Source organism: Ooceraea biroi, chromosome 3, assembly GCF_003672135.1.
Source record: "Ooceraea biroi isolate clonal line C1 chromosome 3, Obir_v5.4, whole genome shotgun sequence".
Taxonomy (NCBI): Eukaryota; Metazoa; Arthropoda; class Insecta; order Hymenoptera; family Formicidae; genus Ooceraea; species Ooceraea biroi.
In genome coordinates this window covers 717,845-740,467 of record NC_039508.1, presented here as the reverse complement: position 1 = coordinate 740,467, position 22,623 = coordinate 717,845, and the positions used below count along the sequence as shown (strand labels likewise).

The 22,623-nt window shown below is 40.8% G+C and overlaps 1 protein-coding gene across 2 annotated transcripts in view; it reads left to right on the top strand.

The window, feature by feature from the left end:
* The first annotated feature begins 6,597 nt into the window (after positions 1–6,597).
* Positions 6,598–22,623, top strand: part of LOC105277503 (tensin-1) — a 43,612-nt gene continuing 27,586 nt past the window's right edge. Inside the window, exons 1-2 of one of the 2 annotated variants that reach the window (XM_020031049.2) lie at positions 6,598–6,767; positions 22,525–22,599. The gene's annotated coding sequence lies outside the window, so the exon portion shown is untranslated. The remainder of the gene's footprint in view (positions 6,768–22,524; positions 22,600–22,623) is intronic. The other variant, XM_026968198.1, reaches the window with a different exon arrangement.

Here is a 22,623-nt window from a genome sequence, read left to right as displayed (position 1 = left end):
GGCGTGCAATAAACTTTGCGGTGCATTTCCATACGGACAGCGGAGATTCTCGGCCGCCCATGTCCGGCTCGTTGGGAATCCTTTGCTTATGCAGGTTTATCCGCCTGTTCATTGTGAACGTCAGGCAAGCCGAGCACCACCGGATATTTACAGTCTGCAGTCCACGCGTTGTTCCTACTTTAATATCCTGTCATTGCCTCTGACAAACGCGAAAAGAGAAACAGCAGCAAAGAGGCAGTGGTAGTTCAGAAGAGTGACGCTTAAAGTGTATAAGGTAATAATAAAACAGACGGTGTTTGTTTTGAGGTGCATGTTTTACAAACTACAAAATAGACATAATAAAATTCAGGAAATTAAAAATTGTGGTTTTACTATTATAAATGCGCGATGAAACATGGGATATTCAAAATCTCTCAGTGAAGATACTACCGTTGCGAGAACATCCGCGAGCGACAATTAAATGAAATTGAGTGACGTTGCGATAACGAAATTTGCGCTGTATTACGTGAAATGTGCGAGAAATAGATATCTATTATATTTTGGAAACGGAGTCAGTTGCATAAACACTGTATTATTAAAACAAGCGATAATAATAATACCCTTGAGCAAGAAATATTTCAGTCAAAAGTTCGGTTCGAGTCTCAACGTTTCAAATCAATTTACATGTAATACAGACAGCAATATTAACAATGTTTATATCATAGACAATAATATCTCATCATAAAAATTTATCTAATAGACAACGATGGTGATTACTTGTTTGATGAATAATTTGTTTCTACTGAATGCAATAAGTAAAATTTGACGCAAAAATCGAACTTTTCGATTGATAATGATTAAATTGATAATGACCTAATAGATATGACGGATATTCTCTAAACGAAGGTATCGATTTCTCAACTCGCGAGTATTCTGCAAACGTACGAAAGATAGGATACTCAGACACAAAGAAGGAACCACGTGGACCTATCGCGCAAGAAGGTCGAAGGTCTTCCTTCAGAATGGAGATCGGACCGCGATGTCTGTACTCCTCTTGCCTGTTTCCACTTTCCTTTTCCTCTTTTCCTCTCTCTTCTCTTTTTCGCCTACTGGACACAAGCCCACCCTTTGAAAGTATCTCAAATGATCTCGAATATTACGGTGAAACTCTCCCGCCGTTGAAGCAGTTCCATTCGTGTCCGTTCTGCCACATACTCTTCTTCTTGTTTCCCATGCCGAATAGCTTCGGAGAGGAGAAAACTTCTCGCACGGTGTTACTCCAGCGCAGCTTCGAGGAAAATGGGGAAACGGAGGATGCTATTCCGATATCGGAATCGGATCACGTATGTGTATGCAACGATACAGATACCTTGCTGACTATGATTTCATTTTGCATCATCGATAATAAATTTCTGACTTTTTTTGAAGATAAATGATTTATCAGTGATTGGATTTCAAGCAAATAAAATGCATTACCAAAATTGAATTGTGTGCAGCGAACATGGATATAGTATATATTCACGCCAATGTTATATTAATTTTGCTCCATTCAGTTTCACATTTTCACAAGCCTCTCTTAATGTTTTAATGGATTCCTTTTTTAATATGATTTTAATTTAACTTTTTAATATGATTTTAACCAAACACACAGTCACAGTTTCTTGTATCTGGCGAATACAAATTTGAAAATGAAGAGTTAGATGAATCATAAAATTTTCAAATGCTACAATTGATTATTTATAACGTTACATTTTACTAATTTACTAATAAAACTTGCATTATCATTGTTCTTATTAAAAGAAAACTGTAAAAAAATAGTAGTTATTGCAGTTTGATCAACATTGTGATAATTTGTTGCTCTGAAAGATCAAAATGCTATCATTAAGCACATAAAAAGATGTTCGGCCGTTCTACTCTCCCTTTCTTTTATCCCGCACAACAGCGGGTCGAGCGATTATTGCAAATTCATCGTGTTTCGCTGTAGGTACTGATCATCGCCAATAATCTTCTCATCCGCCGCGCTATAATTAAACCACTTCTTACCAGTTGATTGGCCATGAGTTCCGGGGAATATGTCATTAAATATTTATCAAGGACTAACTCTCTCTCTCTCTTTTCCCATCTACCGTAATAACGCATGGCATCATACGTGTACTTTCGACTAATCATCCTCGATCATGTGTGACACGGTATCGCAAAACATACATTACCAATCCGGTCATCGTCTGGTATCACGTGGATGTAATTCGCCTACGCACGAATAAAACTGTAGCTGTATTGCGGATCGTAAAATATTACAAAAATTCATCCGTGAAAACACAAGGATCAATCGGTGTCCGTGCTTTTCATAGATTTAAAAATAAGATCATATACATGCTAAAGAACAGCGTACATGAAAAACTCCATTGAAATCTGCATCTTACGACAGAGCCCGACAAGAGACTCGAGAGTGCGCTCTTTCAACGCCGTCGCGAAGGCGCATTTTTACCGCTCGAGAACGAAGACAAACTGATCGAAGGCGTATCTCGCGTCTCGCTGTGCGGAAGGGGATGATGTACATACGTTGGGCATCCAAAGGGGGATCCGTACGGCAGCAGATCGGTGCCAGGGCGATACTTTTGGAGAAAGACGAACGGGGTGGTAAAAGAGGAGGGGACATTTCTTGAGAAAAGCCGGAAGCTAGACCCGTCACGGATTTTCTTTATGGGGAGCCGCGGGGTTTCCGCGCATAGAGCGTCGCGGATGGAACGCCTTGTACGCACGCGAAGGCTCCACAACGTGACGGTCCTCGTTCTCGAGCAAAGGGATTGTAATATTTAGAACGCTGACTTTTTCGTGAATTTCTTTCGGCCAGACGCGATTCGCTTTTCGACCTTTCGCGGAATGTTTCCGGCTTTTAAGCTGGCACGTGTTCAAGAAGCGAGTATATGCCTGGCTTTTATGCATACGTTACACGTAAGCCAGGGATGACAGAATATAAGGTGCTTAGAACGGTAAATGTATAGATAAATAAATGAGATAAAATACTCCGATGTGGAAAAGAATATACCGCAATAGTATCGCTATTTCGAGGCACTTGTGAAAATTTTCTTGTTTGCATGCTGTGAGATGATGTTTAAAGAGAATCGGGAAAGTTTTGTTCCGATGGTCGATGCTGTGAAAGAAAGGAAAGGTGAAAATCAAAAGAGAAGGAAAGGGGTCGACAGGCCGTAGTTGTGCTTTCTACCGTTTCCGCGGTTAAAAGGTACTATATCGCGGTTGCACACGCCCACCTAAAGCACCTGCTAAGAGCCTTTCCATTCCAGTTGGCGGTACGACAGCGTGTTGCCGACTTAAAAGGTTTAAAGAGTGCTGTTGCAATATATATTGCACAATGAATGGTGATAACGGACCAGTCCATTGTCCTTGAAAACGGAAAGGTATTTCACACATTGTGCAGATTCTTTCGTAGCTTTGAGCGCGTGATCGTAAAATAAAATTCTTAAAGGAAATTGTTGCCCTCAGATCTAAAACAGAATACATGTAAGAATAGTAGAACGGAAAGTAAGTACACATAAATTTCGTTTAAATAAGTATTATAACAAAGCTATAATTAAAAATGCTATGTAATAGATTTTATTTAACTCTTATTAAACATCATTCGCCCACTACAGACAAACACTATATTCTTTTATCACAAAATTAGTTTTTGCGATGGAAAAATGGCTCTAAATAAAGCAGTTAGAATATAGTTAAATGGAAAGTAATACAATAATGAAATTAAACGAGAAAATGATTTAAACAATGGAATATGGTAAACAATACAATCTCGTTTATTATAATATCAACAATCTCATCCATTGCTTTTTTCAAGCTAAAGCTTACGCGATTAATGATGTATATTTCCATGTATTATTATACATATAAATTTATATAACATTAATAAAATATTATTTTATTTATATTTCGAATATTCCTCAATGACTGACCGTAGTGACTATAGTAATGATGGTTGTTAGATGCAAAATGCCATCTGTTACAATATTAACACTCTCGTTCAATTGAAGCGGTATGAAAATTTGTTTTTGTATGAAAATTTATCATATACAGATAACGTTGAATATCTATATCTTTTCCTTTCGGTCCAGACTGTCGTCTTATCAGACTATAGACCGCGCAGCTACCTGTGGACCGAATGGCCAGACGATTCGTCTCCTCGATGATCAGATATTCACGAAGTTTGAGCGGAAATGGCTGCGAAGGAAGACGTCCAACTACAACTATAGCTATGGCGGGAGGCAAGTTTGCGCATTCAAATTTCAGTCACGGCAGCGGTCTATGATACAGCGACTCAATATTGCATTCTTGTCGTTGTGCCGTGTTATCGCCAGCGATCATGGCAATGAAGCCCACGAATGTTCCGGACAAATTGATACGATTGCAAACAGAATCGCTATGAGCAACAAGAATTAAAATAGTTGAGGTTTCATCCTGTTATTTCGATCCGCTCGCCGCGATTATCATGGACCTTTCGCGGAATGGAAATTTATTGTTATGCGCAATAGGGAGACAAGTATAAAGAAAATTAGCCGGGATCTTTTTGCTAAGGAAAATTTACTAAAGAAAATATAGCGCAGTCGCAATATCGCCTGCGGCCGGTTACGTCCAGCACAATTAACTGGACGAAATAGATGCGGTCGCGGAAATCGTTTGAGCTAAGAAAATTAGGACGGTCGCTGACACGCTGGACAAGCTTTTATTTCGGCAACGGTCCAACGAAGGCGGGAGATAAAGTGCTGGTCAATATCAGTATAGTGACCTCATTGACGTCGTCGTAAAGTTCGCGGGTAGAACAGCTAACGATCGTTTTCGAGGATCCTATTTCCGCCGATAGAACAGAAGAGGGAACAACGTGTCTTTTATCTCTCTGATATTCCCCGGAGGGAGAGAGAAAGAGAGAGAGAGTACGCCGGACTAAAACCAATCTTTCTCTACCATTACAGATTCTTCCGGTCGTTCATAGACTTAAGCCTCAGTTCCCCAGTGGGATATTGGGCAGCCCCGCGTTTTGCTTCCTTGCGTTGTCGCTGCTATTGTAGACAATCAGCAGTCTTAGCTTCATAGAAAATTGCTTCTGATGATTGTCGAAAACGTTCGTCTAGCGATCGATAGTCGTCGGTTATAGTCGCGCAAAGGACCGCGCCGAGCCGATCACCAGAGCGGATCGGAAAATTCATCGGGGAAATTCAGCCGATGGCGGCCGACGTAGTCTACGATTGTAATTTCGCCGGCCGCAGAGAGCCGTCTCATGGTCGGGCGTGTCGATTATAAATGCTCGATTCAGATTCAGCGCAGGCACCACTTTCGCGCCTGAGTAGTTGTTCGCGCGGATCGCCGAGTAACCAACCGATTCGTATCCTCTCGACGTGCCTCTCACGAACCCTCCGTCTAACAATTCCTAAAACCAGACGAAGCAGTCGAGTCGGTGCCGAGGCACGTTCCTGCGCCTGCTAAATGATGCAAATACTAATAATGGCGCGGAGTGAAACGTTGGATAATTGAAATGTAAACATCACGCCGCCATCCACCCCTGTTCGGCGGGAGATGAGTTTGCGGGCTCAGCCCCGTCGTTACAAACGTCGGGACCAAAAGGCCGAGAAGGAGATAACTGGGGAGAGATTGCCAAGGACCAAGACCTCGAAGGAAACCGTTGATGTAACATGCGCATACGCGGTTCCGCCTACGAGAGAGACGTACGTCTTGACGTGTCGGGACTGACAGACGGAACGATTAATCTCGCGAGCGCACAGCGTGATTCGGCTATGCTTGCGTTATTATTTCACGTTATACGGATCATATTCGGTAGGTTTAGCCAAATCTTATAACAACGCGTGTCCCACGATTTATGCAACATCAGCGTCAACTTTTTCTAGCAGTGAGAGAGTCAACACGAATTTTTAAGTTAATATTGAATAATCAAATTTTGAAATTCACTTTCTTGAGTATTCTGTACATTTGTGTAAGATATGAATATCGGACATATTATAACGCTAAGCCCCAGAAATATCGAGACCGTTTGGTCGTTCGTATGATAATAATAAACGCAACAGGGCTATAGTTATGGGCCAGCAGACAGTTATTGGCCACTTGGGTTTACGAACTCCTAATTAGGATAATGGCTATGTTTATGTCGTTCCCAACGATCGGACGAGAAGTCGTTACTGGTTACCGCCTCACCGTGGAAGTCCGATATTGTAACGGTTCAACCAAGCCCCGGTAATTAGCGGCCCTTCATAAAAATCGCTACTGAAATCCCGCCCTAAGCTTGCACCCTCTCTTGTTCCGATTGCGGTCTCCATGTATTTATTTTTCGACCCTCTCTCTTAAAATCCACCGTTTAACACGCACGTGCACATCGAGACTATGCAAATTAGATATAAAGAATACAGAAATGATATCGACGAGCTGGAGATACCGCTAATTATGCGGTTAGGGAGACAAAGCGAACGAAACGATGTGCAGTAGAAGAGATTGATTCGAAGCAGACGGAGCCGAAGCACCGCGCATGATCCCCTACGCCCTCTACTCGTGGAGATCTCTATGGGGTGGTTGGGGTCCACGTGGCGCAACACGGTGCTGTCAGTCGCGTCCGACAAGCCAAGCGCGTATCACGTTCCGCGATAGGCCGATTTGACGAGTCTCGCGATCGCTCCCCCCCGATAAGAACGACGGTACCGTTCTCTAACATCCGTCAGCACAGACAGCTGCACCTCTTATCGCTAGTGGAATACTGGAATTACTCAATAGAGGTAACGCTTCCATTTCAATTGTTGTACCATTCTACTATAGGAATACCGCAATTGCAAATGCTATGGTAAATTCATTATAATCGATGAAATCTGATCGCGCAGGCAGTCGGTCTGCAACCGTAATGATGTTTGTTCTACCTCGCGGTGATTTACAATATCGGTATAATAATACGGTCCGTCCCCTATTTTCTTTTCCCTAATGCATCGCTTATACCTAATTATACGTCTGCAAAATTATTCATTGTTTCTAAACTGTGTTTTTTTATACGAGCGTTCGATACTTGGTCCATTTTCGGAGCTGTTATATTTCCGCTGCTCTTTTATTGCGAAGTCGATAATGATTTAAATTTAATAAAGCGGATCGAAACTTTTCTATTATTAGCCACTCCGCGCTGAATTTAGTCACTGTGCTATCGCGACGGCTTTATTAGCCTTCTTTTTATTATTCAACTTTGTCGCTAAGGTTCTTAATAACGTCGTTATTGTGATTTTAATAAAATTTGTTATATAAATTTACATTTTAGGGTAAAATTCTTTTTGTGCATTTACGTGTGTAATATCTTGCATACAGAACGTCTGCGTAATGTAATATTTTCGAGCAGACAAAGAAATAAACGAGAAAAAATATAATTGCACAATCATTGCAAAGTGAGATAGAAATGTTAAAACACGTTACGCATTCTTTTCTCATTAATAACTATCTTCTTCCATTTTCTCATTTACCACCGAGAAGTAGAAAAAAATTGTTACGAAGAAGAATAGGGAATTGCGCGGCAGAAAAAGGAATCTAATACGATTTGGCAAAGGATCGCTATAATTCGCGGGACAGAACGTAATCGCAGTCGCAGTCGGTTTAATATAAGTTAGCGCTGCAAAAGTGCCAATTTCTCGACGCATAATTGAAGACTCTGATTGTAATAATTGGAATTAGCGTTTACAAATAGATGTGCCTTTGCCATTAGAACGCCATGTATTTGAAAAGAGGCGGATGCATCGTGCGTGAGAACCGAAAACGAAACTAATCAATCAGCTTCCACGAGCGGAATTCAAAAATAGAAAAAATGCATTGCACGGTAAAAGCGGAAAAAGAAACGGAAAAAGGGCGAGGGGATTGGGAAATGTATTTCGCGTCATCCGTTTACGCGAAGTATAAATTACCGACATACTCCCGTCAGTCAATAACTTTTTTTCGCCGTTAATTCCTCTGTGTCGCAATAATGAGCGTGACTCTGCTCGTTTCTGCGCGAGAGAATTAATTAGTTTGAATAACCCAATTAAAAATGAAAGACTCACACTTCTGCCGAACACTCGACCGCTCGATCGCTTCACTATTCGTTAGTATGACAGTTGTCTGCTCTCTCGCAAAGCGAGCACGGAATGTGGTCTCCGATGAAAATTAATTTGCGTTCTGCAAATATCCCGCTGGCATAAGTGAACTGTATATGGTATGTACATCTTTTTCAGATGTATATAAATGTAATGTTAAAACGAGATATTTGAACAAGATATAATTACAGAGATTTATTATAAAAGTTCACATCCTGGCTATTTTTAATATAATATGTATTTAATAGCGATATACAGCGATATATTATGCAAAAGAGTATTCAATTCGTTGTAACATAAATTAAATAGTAATTTGAAATACATTAAACTTAAGGTTTAACGATCTGTTAAAAATTAATTTACAAATATTTTTTTAATTATGGAGTTTCATAATGCTGATGGAGCATTTCGTTTCAACGTTTTAAACATTGTTAATTTATCTTTGATAATGCCACTCATATATATAGTAACTCGCATTCATCACGCATAATGAAGGTTAATTAATCGTCTTTCTTTGTGACGAAATTATTTCCGCAATTATTTTCGCGAGATAATTTTAGTCGATGAAATTTACATCATATTGGCATTACGCCCTGAAATACTTCGTTACTTGAAGAGGCTTCAGTGATGTTTAGCTATAAACGTAGGGTCGTCGTATCACCGTTGTATTAATTTAATTTTGCCGATATGAGATGAGTTGCATAGGGAGCGACTGGGTTGCGCCCATAATTAATGGATCTTTTAACAATTAGCAAAATTAACTATTAAACATTGGATTTCCTCACTGAGGAACACATACAACACAAATATTAAACAAACTTTCATTTCTATCGCGAGATTGGAAGAAGAAAAAGTAACGTTATTCTCGTTAATTCATTCAAGTAATTAAATAGAGCTATGCATTATATATACGTGTGTGTGCACATATGAGATATTATCATGCAAAATTTTAATCCTGCGTTTATGTTTGTATTATGCATACTATCCTTTTACGCTTGATATCGCTTGAAATGAGTACATTTTCTAAATTAATAAATACATGTGCAACAACAACATAAGAAAGTGTGAAAAAGAAGTTTATGTAAGGGAACTTCTTTAAAGAGAACCTTTAAAGTTGTTTCCTTGCGATGCTATGGAATATTGTTTGGTCATAAATCTTTCGCTCAGCTACGCGCCTGTTCAATTAATCTGTAAAACGAACATTGACCAGAAAAATTTATATGTAACTTAACCGGTACGCAAGAGCTACTAAAAGGCAATTTAGGAACTAACTCTATAAAAAACTTACGCGATCGATCAGTAATAAATGTACTTATTTTTTATTCACTCTCATACTTTTACATGAACTTTTATACGCTTCTGCTATTGATATTTACGATATTTTTGGATGCTAATACTTTAGTTAATTAATGTAAAACTCATCATGATAAAAGACACAAATTGTGATACAAAAATTATCTGCGCCATAGTGACGTCGCATGTAAAGTGTTTTAGGCAAAATTGCGGACATTAATGCCAATTTTGCACCGTCTTTTTCGAGGATGGTGAAATTTTTTTTCAAATACGCGACCCTTTGTGCACTTGCCCTCCCATTCGAGCGGGTTGCACTGATTGGTTTCGCAACCACCGGCCTGTGAAACAAATATATCGCATCATAGTTAAAAAAAAGGGGGAAAAAGAATAACAAGAGAGCGACAAGACCACTTTGTCGAAACGATAAACAACGCGCTTCAAACTTCCGGCTGCGACTGCATCAAATTCAATTTCAATCGCGTGGTTGACCATATCGCACTTCCGGAAGAGGATTGATCATAGCACGAAATGTTTATTCTTGTTGCATCTTCCTTGGAAAGGTTTGGAATGATACAAAAAATAATAAACGTTATGTACGTATTCCGTAATTATGTATTTAATGTAATTCACAAAAATTTTGCATTATGTTTGTATAATTTGTTACATTTTACAGATCACGTTTACGCACACGAAACAATTGCTAATTTGGTCTAACTGGTAAAAATATGCCGCATAAATATCGCGTATGTTTTATGCATTTCCGAAATTGAGCGTAAAAGAGCTGAAACAGGAAGAAGAGGGAGCTTAAGCAACGCGCTTCTGGTTTTGATAGGCCGTCTGTACGTGACGTTTCGATAAACAGTCACAGCTTATATAGGTTCGCTATATGCGTTGCTCCACGCGCGTGGATCACGAAGCGAAAGCCGTCGGCGCACGTCACGAGTTGGACGCGCTTTGCTACACAGCGATTTCATTATATATTGCATCGGATTTAGAACAAAACGATTTCATTAATTCAACGAACCGCGCATTTACCAATCGAGACTACGTGCACGCATATATTCGTGCATGCTGCCGCCTTGCAAATCGGATTTCAACTCTGACGCACTCTCCAGCTTCGATCAATCATTGCGGAGGCCTGGAAGGAGACAACGAATGCAGCGTAAACGAATCTCTTATCTCGTTACTTTTTCAATTTAATGAAACGAATTTTAAATACTAAATTCCAGCAACTGTAAACGCGCGCATGCTAATTACTAACGTTCCAATCGACGTTTCCATCGGACAAGTGCGACGGCGGCAGTCGCTGGGAACGACGCATTGATGAAAACGGCATATTGATTGACGGAGCGCATTAACGCAAATTAACAGGCTGCGATGACAATCCGATGGACATCAGAATCGTGCAATATAGAATTACGCTCGCGCGGAAAAATCGCAAGAGTGGCAGACGGTGCCGCATCACCGACGACACTCGATTGAGCATAGTCTGCTGTTCGTCATTGATCCACGAGAAGAACAGCCTCCGAGAATCATCTTAATGCTTTCTCTCGGGATTCCAGAACGTCGAATGTAAATCAAGATCGTGACGTACGCAGAAGATGAAAATAAATTAAAATCGAGCCCTCGGAAAGGGCTGGGACTGCGTTTTCCGCCTCGGTTGATATCCCACGCTACGTTACGAGCCACAGGTGTAATCTTCAAAAAGGCTCCATTGGCGCACGACAAGAAAGAAGGAACATTTCGCCTCTCGAAGGAGGATGCTGGAAATGGAGCTATCTTCGACGACGACGACGACGACAACGACGACAACTACGACTACGACTACGACTACGTCGATGAAGACCAATCTAATCTGACCGCGGGCAACGGAAGAAGATACCGGCCACCCTAAGTTCTGTCCTTCATTCGAGTCGATCACTCACTTGATCATCCCTCTCCGTTTTATCATTCGCCGTAACTCGGCACAGTCACTTTGCCTTCCACGCATGGAGATCGACCATCACCGCAGGTCCCGCTGCCGTTCATCCCCTTGTCCATCGCTCGTCGGCGTAACCCTCGTAAAAAGTTTCTGTTCTTGATTACCACCACAGTCTGGTTTAATATACGGAGTTCTGAGAGGAACGTGGGCAATCATCACTTAGATGAAGGTGGGAACTCGTAATTCCGAGAAGTTACACACTATTCCCTAATGATTAATCTAATCTCGCTTTCCAATCGACAGAGAGAGAGAGAGAGAGACACGTTAGGTTATTAAATCCTTTCAGAATTTGATCGTCGCGCTAGTACACGAAAATTGCTCCATGACGTTGTAACTAAAATGTGAAAGAAAATTTCTGTCGACAGCCACCTAGAAGACTTAAACTTTCGTCCAAGCGACTTCGATGCGGGCAATCTTGCTAGTATCTCGCTCACGTTAGACGAACTGCGCATTTTTTCCGCGATCATTCGTCTCGATCGAGCAGACGAGTCTTCTCAAATATTTGATTCGTCGAGCAGTGAACTATGAATCACGAGATGATCTCGCGCTATTAGACGCAAAGTTCCAGAGGGACAAGATCGCGAAATAGAGTGGCCCAGGGGAGCACTCGTGTCGGCTAAATGGAGAACATCCTGCAGATTATCGAAGATATACGGGTCCTATAATGTTCTACTTAGTCAACGGTGTAATCAAGCGAGAATTCTGATTCAGATCGTGATTTATGAACGCATTAATATACTCGCCGTTTATCGCGAATATGATAAATTGGCACTGTTAAACTATCGACTTTGTTGTTCTTTCCGAGTCATCGAGCGCGAATACAAATATGCATTATATCGGATGAAAGAGCGTGAATGAAGTTATTTGCCATTGCAGCGGATTATTCAGCAGCAACATTTTATTTCATGTATTTTATTGCATAATATTTTATTGAATCCTTTGAGCTAAAAGTAATGAAGTAAAAATTTACCTACAATAACCGATGCATAATATATTCTGTAATAATCCAAGTCATTTTTGCTCGTCCAACCAGGTATTTATGTTTTCGTCGCCATAAATCGAAAGCGACGAAAGCGTTAATGGTAGCTTCCGATTATCGTCGTTCATCATCTTGAATCTCTTCCGTTCCTATTTAACTGGGACGTCGGGTGTTTTATGGTCACTTGGTGGGCTCGCGTAGGTTCATAAATCAGGCTTGCTTGACGAAATTCCATCTGGAAAAAAGACGCGCGAGCTTCTGGGATTTTTACATTGTCGCCGGGTGACAAATAACGCGTGCCGCGTCGCCGAACCGTCGTCCATTCTGGAAACGAGGGCGTGTCTTGTAACAAGTATAAGAAGAGAAAAAAAGAAGCGAGATAGGTGGATCGACGCTAGGAGGTGAGTTATTTTCCGGCCTCCGTGGACTTCGAATCGTGCGGTGAATCGTCGTTGAAAGCGGATCCTCCATCATTGTGCTTCGACAAAAGGGATCATAAATCTAAGGGCGCGGTCATCACCCGCACGACGGAGTCTTCGCGAAGATAATCGAACCCCCCCCCCCTCCGATAAGCGATATTAACGATGATACTACTAATTGCGGCAGAGCATTCGAAGATTAATGATTGCGCGACCATCTGTTCTCATCACGAATGATCGAGCGTTGAATGTTGCCCACTTATTAACAAATCACGGTCTAATGTGCTTAAATGATATTTCAGGCTAAATGCGCGCTCGTTAGATCTTGAACTCTATTTATTGAAATTATATTTACTTAACTTGAATTATGTAATTCTTGCGCAACATCAGGAAACTGAAACAACAGAGTCAGACGCGCCTAGATGGAACGGTTGAAAGCATGCATACTTCATACGGAGGCATATAAAAGCGTATCACATACGAAAAGAAGAATATGTTGTAGTCTACCCGAATTTCGTATTCACTGACAAATTGCCGCAAAGAGCATATCTTTCATCATTCGTGCTTCGGCTGCGAATGGATCATAAATCAAAGAACGTGTTCAACCCTCTTTCCGAGGGAATTCCTTTCGGTGTTTCGCGTCCCGGTACGCATGTAATGCGGCGTAACTAGTCTTTAGAAAGTTTTAATAGCCGCTAGTATTACACCAAACACCGCCGAATGGCTCACATGTGAGTAAATGTGCACGGCACACGGTACGTTTATAGAGATTAACGGTACTTTGTAGCTGATGATTTGTTCCTTTGAGTACGTGGCCACCTGTGCTTTGCCTCAAAATAGCGAGCGATACGCTCTTCACGGTATCGTGCTTCAAATAGTTAACATCGTTTAGCGGAAAGTTACGCCTGATGAATGTATCCGATTAATCGCCGCGTACTGTTTTGCGTTAAGCTTGTTATAATATCACGTTATTATTTTCGTTATAAGCGCGAGACTTTATTAATCTGGATTCGTTAAATGCTACGCAACTACGATCGTACGCGTTTCCTTTCGCGATGCAGCCCTCGTGGAGCCATCATCGCGGGGGAAGCGGATTTCGTCCCGGGTTAAATATTCCAGAGAACCTTCGGCTCTTCTGAAACGCCCGTTGCCGCGGCGACGTCGTCTCAAAACGTCTCGAAACGTCAGTTCATCCTTTTTATCTTAATACCCGCGGAATTCCCGAAGCTTCGTTGAAGAGTGAAGCGTATTAAGAGCGAATCTCCTCCGCCTGTTAATTGACTATAAACGTTCAGTATTGTTTCCCCGGAAATTCGCCCGTGAAGAGAAACTCAATGTATCCCCGGACCGACCCGGGACTCAGGCTCAATGAAAGGAAGGAAGAATGGGAGGGGTGAGATAAAAACCGTATCCCCTTCAGCGCACTTTCCCTCTCCATCCCCCATCCCCCGACTCCGTCTGCCGCTTGTCTCTCTGTCTTTTCTAACGAGCACGAAATACCCGCCGATGGCAACGAGTGGCTGTTTGCAGGGTCAGCTTATTTCTTCGGCTTCCTATTATGAATATTTGTGAGTTCCATCAGCGCCGTGTGCTCTCCTCTTCTCCTCCTCCCTGCCGCCGTCGTTCCAACGCCGGTCCTTCCGACCGTTTCTCCTCGTCGCGTCCGCCATCCGCGCGTCGTGCCGTCCTCGTCGGCGGAGAGTTAAAGCATATTAGACCAGCTCTCGATTCTGGCTCCATTGCAAATGGGGGAGAATTCGTCGTGCCCTCCCGGGCACTGTGGAGGGTACTGGTCAGCTCTCGAAAATCTCCTCGAACCTCCTCGGCTTTCTCCGAATATCACCGGTTACCCCGTTGGTGCACCCCTCCTGATTCGGCGGACTGTCGAACGGCGAACGGCGGGTCCCTCTTATATATGGAAAACGCGACGTTTTAGTCCGTTTGAATCCCACCATGCATCCGGTCTCCAACGATCGAACGTCGGCCTGCGACACTCGAGAATCAGTGTCGGGAACATTGCCGTGGAAACGAAACGATACCGATTATTTCTCCTGGAAGACAAGTGCGACTGTAGGGATACGCATTTCCGTAATCCATATTTATGAGGGGCACCATCGCGCGCAGGGGGATAAAGATTAATGGGGAGAGGGATTAATGTGCGCGCGCGTGCACGCGCGATCTGAAGTTTCGTGCCTGTTAACGACGTCGTAAATAATAACATCAACGCGACATTCCCGATAACATGAACGCGATCGACCGGCCGTCGGACCGTTTTGCCCTTTTCCCATTTTCTTGTCCCCGGTTCTCTCCGCGCCACCGCTTTCCTTCCTCTTATGTGCCCTTGTGACATCCCTTCCACCACACCACCCTCGCTGTCGGCCGTTCGCGACCGGTAACAACGCTCTTCATACTGTCCTTGTGTTGCTGCGAATGAAATTGCATTCATTATGTCAATTGCTCTGTCATCCGATGAAGAGCTTCCGTCCTGAGAGGTCACTCCTCTTCTGGGTTCCTCACGAAACAACTGTCGCGTTGCGTTGGAGTGAGGAAAAAATAACGGCGCGTGTACGCCGCTTAATTGTTCTGTAAACCCGTGTATCTTAACTAAATATAATTCATACTACAAATTTTTCAAAACGTTGCTTTCATTTTTTTATCAGGAATATTGTCGCACGCATGTGTGCTGCACGTGTGTGTGAAGCTGGCGTATCATTTCGCGGAAAATCATTAATTATTGAGAGTTCTGGCTCCCTTTTTAATAGTTCTAGAGTTCCTGATAGGTTAAACACATAGTTCTGGCCATTAAAGCGAAAAAATCGCATAGTGCAAAGTGAGACACCAACTTCACGCAGCGTCTCACTTTGTTCTGCGACAGTTTCCGCCATAATTCCGGCTAGATTTTAAAAGATCTACAGTTCTACATGAGTTCTAGAAAAAGTTCTAGCGAAAAAATTTTTTTCATCTTTTTATAATTATTAAAGCTAAAAAATGTTTAAGGGAATGACGACTGGTTAATTTTAGGGAATTCTGTGCTTTATGAAATATTTCTCGTGTATAGTTCTGAACATATTTAACCATTTTCCAAAGAGTTCTGAATGCAAACATTAACAATTATTTAATAAAAAATTTTTATCCTCCGAGAAAGACGTATCTACGGAGATATGTCCGAAACTATACGAGAACTGTTTTAGAATAAGCAGAACTCTCGAAAATCAACCAGCGTCTAACTGGTAAAGTCGAAAACGTCCACTCTTTGGGCGAAATAATTTTTTTTTTAATTTTTTAATCGTTGTTCCTATCAGAACTCTTTGGAAAGGCATTGTACATGTCCGGAACTATACGAGAATTGTTTTAGAATAAGCAGAACTCTCGAAAATCGACCAGCGTCTAACTGGTAAAGTCGAAAACGTCCACTCTTTGGGCGAAATAATTTTTTTTTTTATTTTTTAATCGTTGTTCCTATCAGAACTCTTTGGAAAGGCATTGTACATGTCCGGAACTATACGAGAATTGTTTTAGAATAAGCAGAACTCTCGAAAATCGACCAGCGTCTAACTGGTAAAGTCGAAAACGTCCACTCTTTGGGCGAAATAATTGTTTAAAAAATTTTCTAATCGTTGTTCCTATCAGAACTCTTTGGAAAGGCATTGTACATGTCCGGAACTATACGAGAACTGTTTTAGAATAAGCAGAACTCTCGAAAATCGACCAGCGTCTCACATATATCTCCGTAGATACGTCTTTCTCGGAGGATAAAAATTTTTTATTAAATAATTGTTAATGTTTGCATTCAGAACTCTTTGGAAAATGGTTAAATATGTTCAGAACTACACGAGAAATATTTCATAAAGCACAGAACTCTCTGAAATTAACCAGTCGTCATTCCCTTAAACATTTTTTAGCTTTAATAATTATAAAAAGATGAGAAAAATTTTTTCGTTAGAACTTTTTCTAGAACTCATGTAGAACTGTAGATCTTTTAAAATCTAGCCGGAATTATGGCGGAAACTGTCGCAGGACAAAGTGAGACGCTGCGTGAAGTTGGCGTCTCACTTTGCACTATGCGATTTTTTCGCTTTAATGGCCAGAACTATGTGTTTAACCTATCAGGAACTCTAGAACTATTAAAAAGGGAGCCAGAACTCTCAATAATTAATGATTTTCCGCGAAATGATACGCCAGCTTCACACACACGTGCAGCAGATGGATCTACTATCTGTTAGCGCTACAGGCGATAAAACACGGAAACTCTACGAGGTTCGACTCGAGACTATCTTAGTGCGAAATTTTATCTGACAGGTCGCAATTTGGCGGATTATCAGAAGCCCGAAATTCAATCTTCGATGACAGCGCGCAAATGATTGATGTCTGAGACCGAGGTGATCCAGGGCATCTTTGTCGGCGCCATGGATCGAAGAGGAGACGAGGCCGCGTAGCTGCGGATGCCAACGAGATCCACGCCAGGATGAACGTTGTCTCTCAGAAACAAAGTGGTAGCAAAGCGCCGCCCACGCCCCGAGGTCCAGACAGATTACGTTGACGACCGATTGGAACTGGATGATCCGCTAAAACAAGCCCTCGCCCACCTTCTGTTTAAAGAGCCATTCCTGTCTATCGCATCTAGCGATTACTTTGAAGTCATATCGAAAGTCTCCTCCGACTTGTGGTTAGCTTCGACGGACGACCAATCGATTGCTTTTTGACGATCAATAACGCCAGTCCAGAATTTACGGGGTGTTCCTCGTAAATCTACTGATAAGTACGATGAATTTAGCTTAATGTAATTAAGATACTGGATCTTAATACAATGTCAATCACATTTTGTTCATTTATGCTTTGATTGCGCATTCTGTCGCTATTATTTCTCAATGACGAACGACACGACGAACGAAAAACGTAAAAATGCTACACCGTTGTGCGGCCTGGAAAACACCTGTGTGAAGTTAGCACCCCATTTTTGAAATTTTGAAATTCTAAAAGTTGTTCCAGGTTGTTCTAGATTTGTTCCAAATTGTTCCAGAAGATCAAATTTATATAATAAAAATTTTCGCGGAAAATTGAAAAAAACAATTATTTTACCTGGCATCCCATTTTTCGAAAATCAAACTTTTAAAGGTTGTTCCAGGTTGTTCTAGTTGTTCTAAACATTGTTCCAAAGTATTAGATTAATTGGTCAAAACTTTTATGAGATATCGAAAAAAAAAGAATTTTGGAAAAAATCGTTTTTGGACATTCTTTCCCAAACAAAATAACTTACAACATTGTCGATTTAGAATATATTTATAACCGTGTAGAACAACTCAGAACAAAAATTTCAAGACCATAGCAACAATATAAGGTCCACTTTATACTCTTTAATGGAAAATATTATTTTTCTATTTTCTTGGGTAAAAAACTTGTTCCAGAAAACTATCGTTTTCTCGAGTAGAACAACCGGGAACAAAATTTATACACCCCGATTCGAAACCTAAGGATGACTTTACTCTTGTAACTTGTAAGGTTACGAATCGGAACGTATAAATTTTGTTCCCGGTTGTTCTACTCGAGAAAACGATAGTTCTAAAGCAGGAAGCCTGGAACAAGTTTTATATCCAAGAAAATCGCGAAAAACCAAATTTTCCGAGTAGGGTACAAGAGTAAAGTCATCCTTAGGTTTCGAATCGGGGCGTATAAATTTTGTTCCCGGTTGTTCTACTCGAGAAAACGATAGTTCTAAAGCAGGAAGCCTGGAACAAGTTTTTTACCCAAGAAAATAGAAAAATAATATTTTCCATTAAAGAGTAAAGTGGACCTTATATTGTTGCTATGGTCTTGAAATTTTTGTTCTGAGTTGTTCTACACGGTTATAAATATATTCTAAATCGACAATGTTGTAAGCTATTTTGTTTGGGAAAGAATGTCCAAAAACGATTTTTTCCAAAATTCTTTTTTTTTTCGATATCTCGTAAAGGTTTTGACCAATCAATCTAATACTTTGGAACAATGTTTAGAACAACTAGAACAACCTGGAACAACCTTTAAAAGTTTGATTTTCGAAAAATGGGGTGCCAGGTAAAAAAATTGTTTTTTTTTTCAATTTTCCGCAAAAATTTTTATTATATAAATTTGATCTTCTGGAACAATTTGGAACAAGTCTAGAACAACCTGGAACAACTTTTAGAATTTCAAAATTTCAAAAATGGGGTGCTAACTTCACATAGGTCTGGAAAACTGTATCGGCACTGCCTTCGGGATATGTCACAGAGGGATCGAAGATTGCGTCAGCGGGTGGGATAGGAACGTACTCGGTTTCCTGGACAATCAGAAACGCGCGGGACGAGACGAGACAAGAAGAGATAAGCACGCGACAACAGGAAGAAGAGAGAGGGTTTACGCCGCGGAAATACTCAGACAGACTCGATTTCTTTAATATTACGTCGGAAAATGCGCCGAGCCGGACGTCTTCTCTTGACATCTTCTTCTTCGTTATTTCATGCCTCTGTCTACTTTGCTTAGGCGGATTCTCCCTGAAATCTTGTTAGTTATTCCCGTTGAAAGAAGAAAATTTCGTTCTCGACCACGTTACAAGTCATCCCGCGTAACCGTTACAAGATTTCCTATCTTCAAATATTTACGCAACGAGTTCATGTTTTTTTAGTGTTACAATTCTGTAGAACATTGTACACAGTAACTCAAAATTTTTATTTCGTTTTGTAGTTCGCATCTCGTCGAAAGTGATTTGTTTCTCCGTAGAAATATCGGAAAAGTATTGCTATGCTATCACGCCACCGTTTTCGTCGTCATTATCATCGTATACCTACGTCGCTGTAATTAACACGCAAGGATCACGCCGATTGCAGGCCATGATAAAGATAATCGAATAGCGGCCTGCAAATTACTTTCCACGTCCGGGAGCGACCTCGGTAATCGAATAACATCCTTACGTTCGACGTAATTCGATTGCTTTGGGGATAAACGGGCACCGGGCTGAGAATCAGAAAGAAAAGGAAGCGACACGGAAGCGGAATGAAAGCAATTCTAGTGGATAATGAAGTGACAAGAGGAAGATTGGGCGACGTTATAACTAAGAATAGAGGTCATTCATGCCGATTATTGTGGTTTACAGTTATGTCTATCAACGAATCGATAACAAGCGCCATTCGAGTGAAGTGACGTAACGGGAAATGACAGAACGGGTTCACGGAATCTAGAAGATTTTGTCGAGAAAATGAAACGGCTGGAAGATCCTAGAAACGCCCGAGGGACGTCTGGAAGGTTTTAGACACAAGCGAGTTCACTTGCGCGCCGTCGTTCTCCAACCGATGAACAAATTTCGCATGTGAACCCAGCAACGTGTTGGTCGTTCATCCGTATAGTTCGGTGCAACCACCGTGTCGACGGGTAACGGCGAATGTATGGCGATGAGGGTTGCTTTCGGGACCTTGGCGGACCGGAGGCTGGTCGGTGAGTCTTCCACCACGCCTTTTCCGCGTATTCGCAACTACGTCTGACAGTTTCCTTAAACAAACCGTAAGTTCACGCGGTGCACCTTGCTCAAACTTCAGCGAGTATCGTTTCCGTCTCAATGAGAGCGGTAATGATGCAGCGTCAACTTTCGTGAATCCTGCCCATGAGCACGTATATACGAATAATTAATTAATTAATAAGTATTAAGTAATAAGGCGCAACTGTAGTAATGTTGCGCTATGCGCCAGGTGCATAAAACGGATGTATCAAAGGGTTTGAGGTTTTCTTGTTATCTCAATTTGATTAGAAAACAGTAATATAGATATTGCTTGAAATATCTTACCTAAAATCAATACTTCTCAGAGTGGTATATATATATATAAACCTTTTTTATATTTATTAATTAATTTATTAACTTATTTAAGGTAATACAGATAGTTTAATAATATCTAGCGAATGTAATTTTATGATGCTCTTATTGATCTGATGATACGCACATTTCATTTTCTTCGACATCGTGTTACAATACTTCTTGTTGTGAGAAAGAAAAAAATGAGAAGATATGTTCCTGATGACGAGGGAAACTGTGACGTATCGTATTCGTCGTACTGCCGCTTCAGTTATTCTTTGATGATGACTGCAGCGAGATAGAAGAAGAAAAAGTGTAATAAAGAGAAAAACTTTCGCACCATGAATGCTACATCTGTGCTCTCCTGATGGCTATCGAATGGGAACGAACGCGTAAGCGAGCAGTTGGTCCGAACAAATCAAGCACTTTTTACATGTGACGCAGAGCTACGTAAATGTCCTATTGCTGTTTAGCGTGCAAATATTCTACTGATCAGATTTCGATTTCAGACAGATTATTTCGTTCAAGCCGAACTTTTCTCTAAATGAAATCAGATTCGAAATTAATAAATGCAAAATATATAAGTTCATTTTTACTGTGTGATATATTCTAATAATACTTATATTGAATATAAATAATGATTATAAAACACATATAGGCTACATATTACATCTAATTGCAGGAAATAAAAGAAAGACAATGGAGACAATGGAAATATTTCATCATACGATAAAATACATCGCTCAATTAAATATGTTAAAAAAAGAGAAATAATGTGAAAAACTATTGTTAAAATCGAAAATCTGTGACCTATCGGAGACAGAGCCAGTTAACATAAGAAACAGTTAACGAGAAAGAGGCTTTGTCTGTTACAGAATATTCTTATCGTAAGAAGGCATAATTGTTGTCGTCTCTTGAGAAACGAGAGCTCTTGGGGTTGGAAAAAGCTGTTAGCAGCTGCTTAAAATATATTAAATTAGGCTTTCGCTGTCGCTTGCTTTATTAAAATCATCGTATTCAGATCACGTTTCATTGTAAGCAGCAACAACCAAGAGTAAGAAAACATTGAAGATATTGAAATTGTTAATTGATAATTATCGTAAACCGATATCTCGGTGCAGTTTCCCTTTTTTTTAGTATAACTTTTCGCGAAGCCATTCCGTATAATTATAAAAATCGCAGGACCACCGAGATATTACAAATGAAGTAGTTGTAAACTTCACGGATTGTGATACAGGGGGAGGGAGAAGAGGATTGCGCCGTCATCCTTTATCGAACACACCGCCTTGTGCGTTACCGTAATTATACCGGGGATCCCCTTTTGCGGCCCCGGCAGCATCAACCTTGGCTTTTCAAGACAATGAACTGTGTCTCCGACCAGGAACAGGGAACATTCTTGCGTGGAGTCTGCCTCCGCCACTCCGAATCACACTGTGTAGCTTGCCAACTTTTCAATTTCGAAATTGGACGACCACTTCAAAGTTGCAGAAGGCTCGATCTTTCCAACGGAGAATTCGAATGAAGAGGCGGCCGCAGCTCCTTTCTAAGAACATGTACTAAACTATAAACGTATCATCGTTTGCTCCACTTTGCATTCCAGTTTGTACATGTCACGATATGTTCATCGAAAATAGAAGTGATATTTCCTGAATGAGGATGGCAGATCAAAACGCGAATAATTTTTGACCAATAATTGATTGAGCATAAAATAACTCTGTTACTTAAATTTATATGGATAACTAACGCGATTTTCAAGTGTATTTTAATTAAAAATAAAGTGAATTTGCTTTTATCGGATGTGCGCTATATACTATATATATACGTAGAAACACAAATAGAAAACTCAATTTTTGCCGAATTTAGATTTTAGATAATGAAACAAACGCGAAGGATGAGTATCAATATTCAGCCATGAAATGTTTGTTCAGCTGCTACATGCATGACTTCTGATCTGTTTGTTTCAGTACAGCGATCGATTCACGCCCGTTCTCCTGATAGTCTCGCTTGCGGGGATTAAAGTATGCAGTCCAGATGGAAAAGTGAGTACCAGAGATGCACATATA